We start from the raw sequence: 12,058 nt of genomic DNA, 5'->3' as shown, positions 1-12,058 counted from the left end.
AAGATGGCTAAAGGTTCTGTTCAAATCCTCCAGAATGTTAGTCCTTGGTTTCTGGTCTCTGGAGGATTTAATATACAAGATTGGGAACAGGTTAAGATTGACTTACAAAAATATTGGCATAAAGAAGGGCCTGATTCCATATCCTTAGCTACCTTTTCTTTGTGGCGCTTGGTTAAAGATGCATTGCTCAGTGATGATGTTAAGGTTCAAGAACAATTAACTGAAGCTAAAGCTGTGTTGGAGGAGTCCCAGATAGAGGAGGCTCTCAGATCCCTTCAAACTTCCAGTGTTTCTGATTCTGCAGTCATCTTCAGAGGGTGATGATGTAGAAGTCTACAGTGATATTTTATTTGTATTGAAATGTGATTTTATTTGTATGTTAATAAAGTTGCCTTGAGGTCAGAGCAAGCCAGAGCAGAAGCTGGGTGGTAGTGGTGCACGCCTTTAATCCCAGCACTTGGGAGGCAGAGCTAGGTAGATCTCTCTGTGTTCAAGGACACAGGCAGCATGGCAGACACACACATTTAATCTCAATACCAACCATAGAAGACCTGGAGGTCTGTACAAACAGGCAGTGACGAGGAGGTCATGTGGCTGGGTTTACAACCAATGAGAAAACAGAACAGAAAATCTATAAAAAAGACAGGACTCACAGAAGTAGGTATCCTGTGGAGACTAAGGACAGCAGAAGCAGTGAAGGGTAAGGTTTTCCGCTCTTGCTCTGACCTCGTGGTTTTTAACTCTGCAACTGGTTCTATGTTTCTTATTTAACAAGACGGTTACATCTACAGAAGTCAGATTAGAAAAAGATACTAGGTGCTTAAGAGGGAAATCACAGAAGAATTCTTACAAGGATAGACTTCCAGCCCGTAACCCTTGCAACACAGAGGTCCTTCCTTCAGCACCCATAGAGGGGTTAACTGGGGGAGTTGCTTACCCGGTTATAGAGACTCAAAATGCTCAAGGTCAGATTCAAAGGGAACACAATCCGATAGATTTTAAAAGCATCAAACATCTTAAGGAAGCTGTAATGTCATATGGGCCCCATGCTCCTTTTACCTCAGTTATACATGAATCTTTTTCTGCCTTAAATTGTACCCCTAATGATTGGATGCAGTTGTGTCGTGCTGCTCTCTCTGGGGGAAGATTATTTAATTTGGAGGAGTGAGTTTCAAGAACATTGTCAAACTACAGCTAACAGAAATGCTGCTGCAGGCTTTCCAGCTCATAATCTTGAGATGCTCATGGGTGCGAGGCAGTATGTCACTTTACAAGCACAGATTTTGTATGATCCCGCAGTTTATGCTCAGATTAGTGTAGCCACTACCAGGGCATGGAAAGGGCTGCCCAATAAAGCTGCTGTTGAACAACTATCTAAAGTCATTCAGGGGCCATTAGAACCATTTGCAGAATTTGTAGATCGCCTGCTTCAATTAGCAGGGAGAGTATTTGGGGATGTTGATCAAGCCATGCCTATAGTAAAGAAATTGGCCTTTGAAAATACCAATAAATATTGCAAAGAGGCCATTAGGCCTCATAAAAATAAGAGCTTAAATGATTATCTTAAACTATGTAGAGATATAGATGGGCATCACATCATGGGACAGGTAATGGCTTCAGCCATTAGGAAGAATAATTCTGGAGGAATCTGCCAAAAAACCTGTTTTGGATGTGGTCAGCAAGGTCATGTTAAGAAAAATTGTCCTCAAGCCCAAGCAGTGGCAAAAACACCGGGATTTTGCCCCCGATGTCAAAAGGGGGGTCATTGGAGTAATGATTGCCGATCTAAAGTTGATGCTCAGAGAAATCTGTTACCACCTTTGGGAAACGGGCTGCGGGGTCCGCTCCGGACCTCCCACAGAAGGGTGTACGGAGCCCTGGATACACCTGTCCAGACCTCAGTTTCCCACCATCCCATCAAGTTCATTCCTCGAAGGAATCCCTTTCTGTCCAATACCTTATCAGAGGCACCCCTGGAAGTGCAGGATTGGCCTCTGCACCTCCACCAGAGTAGTATTAACACCTCAGATGGGCTCCCAGGCTCTTGGTACTGGAGTCATGGGCCCACTACCCACAGGGTCTTTAGGCCTGATTTTTTGCAGGAGCAGTGCTCTTATGCAAGGTATTAGAGTAATTCCAGGAGTGATAGATGAAGACTCTGAAGGTGAAATTAAGATCATGGTTGAGGCTGGTAAGGGGGTAACAGTTATTCCCCAGGGTGCTTGCACAACACAATTGCTTTTGATGCTTCGCTTCCAAACTAATAATCCTTTTCTTAAACCACATAGAGGTGAGGGTGGATTTGGCTCTACAGGCCCTCTAGCCTGCTGGGTTTCCACCTCAGAACAAAGACCCATGCTAAATTTAAAAATTAATGATCGTGATTTTCAGGGTCTTTTAGATACTGGTGTTGACACTTCAGTTATCTCTGTAAAACATTGGCCCAAAGGTTGGCCCCTTAAAAATTCCACCTCTAACCTACAAGGTATCGGCACAGCTCAGATGCCGTTACAGAGCAGGCTGCTCTTAAATTGGAAGGATGAGGAAATTCATGCAGGAACTTTTCAACCCTTTGTGCTTCCTGATATTCCAGTGAACTTGTGGGGACAGGATGTGTTAGATGGAATGGGAGCAGTGTACACAGCCTGTAAAACAGATGCTGAAGAGCCAGGGCTCCTGACATTCCAGTGAACTTGTGGGCACGGGATGTGTTAGATGGTATGGGGGCAGTGCTTACTACACAGCCTGTACGACAGATGCTGAAGAGCCAGGGCTCCTGCCCAGGCAGAGGCTTAGGGAAAATGTTGCAAGGAGATCCACTACCTGTGGCAAACAAAAGCTGTGTTACTAGATGTTCTAGGGATACTAAAGGATTAAATTCTTTTCCATAGGGGTCACTGCACAGCAGCCTTCAATAATACAACCGATAAAAATCACTTAGAAAAGTGATAACCTATATGGGTGGAACAGTGGCCCCTTGCTATAGAAAAATTGGAGGCTGTGAATGCATTAGTTAAGGAACAGTTAGATGCTGGACATATCATCCCTTCCACTTCACCTTAGAACACACCTATATTTGTTATTAAAAAGAAGTCAGGAAAATGGAGGCTGTTACAGGATCTTAGAGCTGTAAATAAAACCATGCTTCTCATAGGAGCAACACAGCCTGGCTTGCCTGCCCCTGTGTCTCCTCCCTTTATTTTATTTTATTTTATGAGGGAGTGTGCCCACCTGAATGGTGGTGGACCTTAACCAGCTGGGGGAGACATTGACCTGACTCCTCCTGGAGCCACTTCAGGCTTGAGAAAAAGGGTACCTTTTGGAGAGGAGAGGACTTAGGCATTTTGGTGCCTCTAGATACCAACCTCTATGCAAGTCAGGTTTGTCTCTCAGGGAATCCAAACCAAGGGCTATTAAATCATCCTTCCCCTGCAGTGCTTGGCCTTGCACCCAGCGGTGTCCATACCGGCTGATGCCAATAAGCATAGGTTCGGACTTCATGCTGCTCCTAAAGGAGAAGAGGACTGAGAAATATCATAGGGATCACATCCTCGATTCATCATTTCGAGCCAATGATAATGAACCAGTGTAGGTTTTGATGCCAGGGAGTCTATCTGTTTTTCTATGAATCGGATTAGCCTGCCAATTATAAAGGGACCCAAAGTTACAAATAACAAAATGCTGAATAATGGTCCTGCAAGAAGCATCAAGAGGGAGAAGATGGATGATCTCCACCAGTCATCTGCTGCAGCAGAGAATTGCTGCTTATGTAGCTCTAGGCTAAATTTATGTAGCTTATTTATCTGGGTTTCTACCATTCCAGACTCAAAGGTTTCCTCCCTTCTTCAATAAATGGCATTCAGCATCCTTTGGCACGTATGACCCGCTGTCTTTTGTCTCTCTCTCTTTTTTTTTATCCACAGCCCCTCGCTCGGACATGGTAAATGGGTGGTGGTAGAGCGAGCGCTACCACAACAATGGGAGATTTTACTAAAATGTTTATAACATATATTAATAATATAAAGCTTCTTTTCTTCAGTGACTATTAAACATCCACAAGTAGCTCAATCCAAGGTCAAGTTTTCTTCAAATTCCCTCCACTCGTTTTTCTTGTGGGGTCTTTTTCTTCTCTCATTCACATTCACAAAGGGAACCTTCCTTCACTATATCTACTCTTTCCCTGGTTTCATTTTCTGACTGACTTGTTAAAACTTGCCATTTACACTCTTTTTCAAAATCAAAGACATGGGAAATATGTTCTCGAAGTGTAGACGAAATTCTAAACAGTCTTAGTAAATAAGAAACACAGCCGGGCGGTGGTAAGGCATGCCTTTAATCCCAGCACTTGGGAGGCAGAGGCAGGCGGATCTCTGTGAGTTCGAGGCCAGCCTGGGCTTGAGTGAGTTCCAGGAAAGGTGCAAAGCTACACAGAGAAAGCCTGTCTCAAAAAACCAAAAGAAGAAGAAGAAGAAGAAGAAGAAGAAGAAGAAGAAGAAGAAGAAGAAGAAGAAGAAAAGAAGCACAGCCAAATACAGAGGAAACAGCCAAAGAGATCAGAGCAATAGCCATGACTAATTTTAGCTACCAGAAGTAGCTCCCCCAGAAAGAGAGTTTCTTCTTGTCTGACTTGTCTTGTTATTGCCTTTCTGTTCTGCCTTCTAATTGGCTCTAAACCAAACCACATGACTTCCTTGTCACTGCCTGTCTATACAGACCTCCAGGTCTCTATGGTTTTTACTGGGATTAAAGGTTTGTGTCACCACCCAGGCTGTGTCCTTGACCACACAGAGACTCTGACTGCCATGTGATTGGATTAAGGGCGTGTATAACCACAGCCTGACTCTGGTTATGGCTCGCTATGACCTCTGATCTCCAGGCAAACTTTATTAACATACAAATAAAATCACATTTCAGCACAAATAAAATATCACCATAATGAAGTCTTTTTAATGTTCTTTTTGTTTCAAGACAGGGTTTCTCTGTAGCTTTGCACCTTTCCTGGATCATATTCTGTAGACCAGGCTGGCCTCGAACTCACAAAGATCTGCCTGCCTCTGCCTCCCAAGTGCTGGGATTACAGGCTGCGCCACCACTGCCTGGCTTGATGTTCCTTTTTTATAGTCTGCTCTTTGGAAAATACTCAGCTTTGATGTCACCTCCTCATTCTCAGTAATGGTATCCCATTCTGGTAAAATAAATTAAATGCAAAGTTATTAAATTGTTATATTTTTTAAAAGATAATTTGCTGTTTTTTTCTCTGCTGCTAGATTTGGAACCCAGGGCTTCACATATGCTAGGCAAGCATTCTACCACTGAGGCACACCCTCAGTCCATGCTTCTTTTGAGACAGGGTCTCCCTATAGTAGCTTAAATGGCCATAAATTTACTGTGTAGATCAGGATAGCCTCAAACTCATGAGTTCCCTGTCCATCTGTCTCCTAGGCTCTGGAACTACAGTGTAGCACCACCGTGACAGTCTGTCTGTCTCTCAGTTTCTCTCTCTCATCTTGCTATGTAGCCCAGCATGGTGCTGAACTCACAGTTCTCTTGTTTTAGATTCCCAAGTGCACTATTACAGGCATGTGCTATGACATCTAGTTTGAGAACAAAATCATTAAATGGCTTAAAAACCTGCTATAAGGATACATGCAGCATGTGTTTATTTACTCATTTTTGCAGTGCAGGGATGGAACCCAGGGGCTTGCACATGGTAGGCAGGTGATCTATTAATGAGGATATACTTTAAAAACATTTTTTAGATTTATTTATGTGAATGGATGTTTTGTCTGCATGCATGTCTGTGCACCTCATGCATGCCTAGTTCCCACAGAGGCTGGAAGAAGGCATTGAATATCCTGAAACTGAAGTTACAGGTTGTTGTTAGCTACCAGGTGAGTGCTGAGAATCAAACCTGAGTCCTCTGGAAGAGTAGTAGTGCTCCTAACTACTGAGCCATCTTACCAGCCCCTCAGGGATATAATTTTATATGTATATAACAAAGAGAAACTTTTACAAAAATGAGGTACAAAGTTGAATGCCACACTGACAGGATATTATAAATGAACCAATAAACATTTCTGTGGGGACACTTCTACATGCCTATGTGCGAGTGTATGTGGAGGCCAGAGGTCAGCATCAGGTATCCTCTTCAATCATTCTTCACATGATTTTCTGAGACAGGGGATCCCACTGTACCTGGAGTTATAAATGGCTATAAAAAGTCATATAGGTGCTGGGAATGGACCCTGGGTCCTCCACAAAACAAACAAACTAACAAACAAACAAAACCAAATGCTCTTAACCACTGAGCCATCTCTCAAGCCTCAAATGTACTAAACTCTAAAAAAAAAAAATTCTAAGGCTTAAGAAAAAAATCATAAACAACATTGAAAAGCAAACAAACAGAATAAAAGAAGCACAACATTTTACAAAGGAAAAGCAATTATATCAAAGAAAATAGTAGAAAAGGCACAAATAGGAATAAAATGACCAGTATTATTCTAAAGAGAATAATCAGAAAGGAAAACAGAAATTCCTATTGTACATTTACCTAATAAAGCCTTAATTTAACACCAGTAAAATCACAAGCACTTACAGGGAGTAGATCTTCTTATGCATTTTTGTGGGGCATCAAATTGAAATTTCACTAGTAAAAAGCAGTTTGGTGATATGCTTCAAAGTTTAAAACTTAGAGAATATTTGAGTTACTACAGCATCACTACTGAGATACTGTATTTTCATACTTGTAAAACTACATGGTGTAAATTGCTATAGACAATAAAATTAGAAGGTTGCTAGATACAAAATTATTATATGAAATACTCAAGTTTTAATCAGGCATGGTGATATACACCTTTAGTCTCATTACTCAGGAGGCAGAGGCAGGAGGATCTCTGTAAGTCCCAGGTCAGGCTAGTCTACAGACAGGAGAGACCCTAGCTCAAAAACAAAACAAAACAGGAAACTAAATAATAAGTAAATACTTTTTTTTCAGAGCTGAGGACCGAACCCAGGGCCTTGTGCTTGCTAGGCAAGCGCTCTACCACTGAGCTAAATCCCCAACCCTGTAAATATTTTTTTAAACAAGGAAATGACTAATTTACTGTACAAATTAGGTGGCAATAAAGAATACTTGAAAAATGTAATATCATGAGATCAACTTTATAAATCCACATGTACTTGAACAGTGTAAAAATAGTATCAAGTGGGGCCTGGAGAGATGGCTCAGAGGTTAAGAGCACTGCTTACTCTTCCAAAGGTCCTGAGTTCAATTCCCAGCAACCACGTGGTGGCTCACAACCATCTGTAATGAGATATGGCACCCTCTTCTGGCCTGCAAGGATATGTGCAGACAGAACACTATAAATCTTTAAAAAAAAATAGTATCAAGGAAGAAAAATCCCAAATTCATTTTAAAAATAAAAGAGAATAAATCAAATGTTGACAGTTGTTGTCTAGTATTTTGTTTCCAAAAGTGCATGCTACATTTACAATAATAACGACGATAATGATGATAACCACAACAGAAGGTTGATGAACTGCAGGTAAGAATTATGGGAGGGGGCTGGGGACTGAGAGATGGGTCAGTGTTTATGAGAATTATGGAAGGAAGAGTCCTTACCTAAAGAGGTCACATTACCATAATTCTCCAGCATCACATCCCAGTACAAAGCCTTCTGAATTGGATCCAGAAATGCCCATTCCTCTAAAGTGAAGCACACTGATACCTCCTCAAACATGACCAACTCCTGAAATAACTACATGTGAGACCACCTTAGCCCATGAGCTCCCCTCACAGAAAGACATCTTTTAATTCATGCAAGGCCATGGAATGGGGAATGGGCATTAGGGAGAGAGAAGAAGACCTTGAAGTCTGATTTCACAGCCCAGACCTACATTTCATGGTGGAACTAGTGGACACTCCAGCATTAGGAAGGAGATGGCCACTTCACAGCAATTGGGAAGTGCAGACCAGAAGGAATGAATGTGCAAACCGCATCTGGGGCTGGGCTGTTAGAAGCATAAGTACCATTAACTGATTTCTTGGGTTCTCTTCCTAGGAAAGGGCAGAAGCTTCAGGAACAGGAGACTCTGAGGAGGGAGAAGCCACAAGTGTGCTGATTGCTGTTCTTGTCTAACATCTGTTACAAACTGGCAAGCAAGAAAGACTCAGAGCTGTCAGCCCCAGGCAGTGATGCCTTCTTCTAAGTAGCTTCCCTGTGCAAGCTGGACGGAGGAACCCAGGGAGAGACAAGGGATAGCAGCAGGAAGAGCCTAAAAAGACTAGTATTTTTAGGGATTCTTACACCTGGCAGAAGATGCAACTCCCTGGGAGTGGGAGATGAGGCACAGAAAGGTCCTGGAGAGGTGCATACCTTGTGGAGGGTTCTGGATGTTGTATACCATTGGCTCATCAGAGGTGGGAGAAGGTAGTGCCTGCCATTCCTTGAGTACTCACCCTTTCTTGCAGAGCAGCCAGTGATTGGACAAAGACTGTGGCATGGGACCAAGAAAAATCAATGGAACTGTTTTTTGTACTTTTAGAAAACGGACTCAACTACTATGGGCCTCTTTCTGCCATTAACCTAGATCTGTGTGATCAGAAAGACTTCCTCAGGAGGGAACACCAAACAACAATGAAGCTTGGCCCTGAGGAGGAGGTCAGAACCATGGCAACAGATGCTGGTCCTTCATGTGGGTTAAGGAGGGCATGAAAGCAGGAAGCACTAACTAAGAGCATGGATTTAACTTCAGACCTTGTTTTAGATCACAATCAGGTTCATTCACAAATCTACTCACTTAGGCCTTTACCTAGCCCCTGTTGTTTCACTACAAATAACACTGGAAGCTAGGCATGATAGCATGTGCTCATACCTCTAGCACTTGGGAGTCTGAGACAAGAGGATGTTCAAAAGTTTCAGACCGGGCTGGAGAGATGCCTCAGAGGTTAAGAGCACCGACTGTTCTTCCAGAGGTCCTGAGTTCAATTCCCAGCAACCACATGGTGGCTCACAACCATCTGTAATGAGGTCTGGCGCCCTCTTCTGTATACATAATAAATTAAAAAAAAAAAGTTTCAGACCAAAGTAGAGTACATAGTGAATTCAAGGCCAGCTTGGTCTACACAGCAAAACATCTCAAAACAACAAGAAGTAACACTGGAGGAGTGTCTAGACATCTGGTTTATCTTCCAGCTAGCTGTAAGACCTAAAGCAATCCAAGGAATGCTTTTCTACCTCAGTTTCCTTAATCTCTTAAAAGAAAGTAGATTAAGCCAGGCAGTGTAGTGCACACCTTTAATCCCAGCACTCAGGAGGCAGAGGCAGGTGGATCTCTGAGTTTGAGGCCAGCCTGGGCTACCAAGTGAGTTCCAGGAAAGGTGCAAAGCTACACAGGGAAACCCTGTCTGGGGGGGGGGGGAGAAAGAAAGAAAGAAAGAAAGTAGATTAATAATCTATAATTAGATATATGATTCTATAATTATTGACTTTTAATAAAATAAACAAGCCCATCCTTGATGCCTGATACCATTGCCATGTCTGAGTTATGGTTCAACTTTCTGCATACAAGTGTTTTTCATGAACTACAGGTTGAAGGAAAATAACTGGAGTAAGATCAAATTACAAAATATATATATGCAAGAGAATGTCATAGTGAATTTTTGCATAATAAACATAGGATGATCTTTTTTAAAAAAACAAAAACAAAAACAAAACCATAGGGCTGGAATCATTACTCAATGGTTAAGAGCACTTCCTGCTCTTCCAGAGGATACAAGGTTGGTTCCCAACACCCATATCAGATGGCTCACATATACCTGCTTCAGAGGATCCAACGGTCCCTTCTGGCCTCCATGGGCACCTGAATACATGTGGCATATATTTACACAGAAACACATATACACACACTTAAGAAAAATGAATCTTATTTTTAAAAAAACATGATAAATAGTGCTAAAGTTCCAATCTAAAGGTCAAAGATTCAAAGTTTTACCAGAAGCACATATGTCAACTCTGCACTTGTCATGCACAATCCCCAATGAGGGTGCACAGGGGAGCTCTCACTAGATCTAGAAAACAGCATTCTCTCTCTCTCTCTCTCTCTCTCTCTCTCTCTCTCTCTCTCTCTCTCTCTCTCTTCTTCCATCCCTCTCTCACTCTCACCTTCTCCCTCTCCTTCCATCCTTTGTTTTTGGACAGGAGCTCCTTAAGTATCCCAAGATAGCCCAAAACTTGCAGTGAACTTCCTACCTTGGCATCCTAAGTGACGGGGTTACCATCATGAGACACCACTTGGTTTGGAAAGCATCATTCTTGCTGTGCCACTCCATTTCTCACCCTAGGACCAAATCACTATTCCAACCAGACTTACAGAAACAACAAATATGCTTTTGCTTAGGGCAATGGTTCTCAACCTTCCTAATGCTACAATCCTTTAATACAGTTCCTCATGTTGTGTGACCCCCAACCATAAAATTATTTTGTTGCTGCTCCATAACTCTAATTTTTTCTACTGTAATGAATCATAATGTAAATATCTGATATGCAATCCCATGGGTGTTAAGACCCACAGGTTGAGAACTGCTGGTTTAGGGGAACACTTATAACCATCATCTCCAAAGGTATGGAACCACACTCAACACTGCCATCCTGAAGGACAAAGTGGAGTCAGTGTTTGTGTGAGTATTCAAACCTGACTCAAAGACCTTAAACCCTCAACCCACATACACTGTTCTGAATAGCTCACAAACCTGCTTTAATTAGCATTAGGCTGCTAGTGTGCAATGATTAAGGAAAATTACAGGATCACCGACAGCCCAACCTTAATTCTTTCCTTCCCCCACTACATGGACAGCCTCACTTACTTTGGGTTCTGCTCCATCAAGATCTGTCTGCAGCTCCTCTACCAGAGCCAGAGCCTTCTCACCATTCTCAGGGTGACGGAGCTGCACCCAGGTCCAGAGCTTGAAAGGCAGGGTGCTCAGGAACTGCCCCAACACCAGCAGCTCCAGCAGCCACCTGCAGCAGTGTTCCCTGAGCCAGTTCAAGCTTCCTGAGGTCCAGATGTCTCAGAGCAATGAGACTATCTGAAATGCAGGTCTGAGGTTTCCCAAATAGAGGAGTTGCTTCCCTGGAATCTGGTTCCCCATTTCCAGGTATCATTTTTCCCTTTCACAAGATTCTCCTGTCTTAGAGAATTATGGAACCAACTTTCTCTTGTCATTATTGTCTTTTAAGAAAGGCCCTTTCCACTCCCCTTATTTGGGCTTGAATATTCCTTAGAACATGGAGAATACCACCTGTAAGACCTCAAGAAAACACTAAAGTTAGTATCCTTTTTTTGCTTTCTGTTTCTGTGATAAATACCACAACCAAAAGCAACTTATAGGAGGAAATGAAGGGACTCTTGCCAGTAATAAACAGAATCTTCTGGAATACAATGCTCTATGGACTACTTTCTTTGACAAAAGTCCTTTGCCCTGCAGACAGATATATCTAAAACTATACACATGAATGGTTTTGGGATTTATTCTCAAAAGTTCTTCCACCTACTCACAATAAACTGTACCCAACACTCTGACCAAGAGGCCTCCTGGATATTGCTGTAGCCAGAGCAGGTTATCTCACTTAAGACTTGGTTTCTTAGCTTGTGACAGGGACCACAGTAGTTCATACAGAACTGTGAACTGTGATGTCTAACTATATTTAAAGGTTTTCATTGTGGTTGGTTTTGTGATACTGGAGGCACATGTCAGATAAATATGCTGCCACTAAGCTATATCCCTAAACCCTCATTCAAGTTTCTGTACAGTGCCTGATGCTCAGATTCAATGCTACTTACCTTGGATCACTGGTGCTCTTTCCCAAGTTCAGCAAAGCTTAATCCTGACACATGTAGGGGGTGATCTCAATGCTCAATTAACAAAGGAAGGCTAGATTAAATTGTGTAGTTGTGTTGGACCTATACAACATTCTCTGACAAATGTTCATTATGTTAACTGAAATATTTGGATAACTTTGAACAAGGTTTCACTATGCAGATCTTAGGCTGTAGCTCT

At 42.3% G+C, this 12,058-nt stretch overlaps 1 pseudogene; it reads right to left on the bottom strand.

The window, feature by feature from the left end:
• Window positions 1-2,865: 2,865 nt before the first annotated feature.
• LOC118587675 lies at window positions 2,866-11,223 on the bottom strand (annotated as a pseudogene).
• Window positions 11,224-12,058: the final 835 nt, after the last annotated feature.

The sequence above is a fragment of the Onychomys torridus genome, chromosome 7 (assembly GCF_903995425.1).
Source record: "Onychomys torridus chromosome 7, mOncTor1.1, whole genome shotgun sequence".
Taxonomy (NCBI): domain Eukaryota; kingdom Metazoa; phylum Chordata; class Mammalia; order Rodentia; family Cricetidae; genus Onychomys; species Onychomys torridus.
Note: the sequence above shows the minus strand (reverse complement) of the source record. Positions and strands in the feature narration are given on the sequence as shown.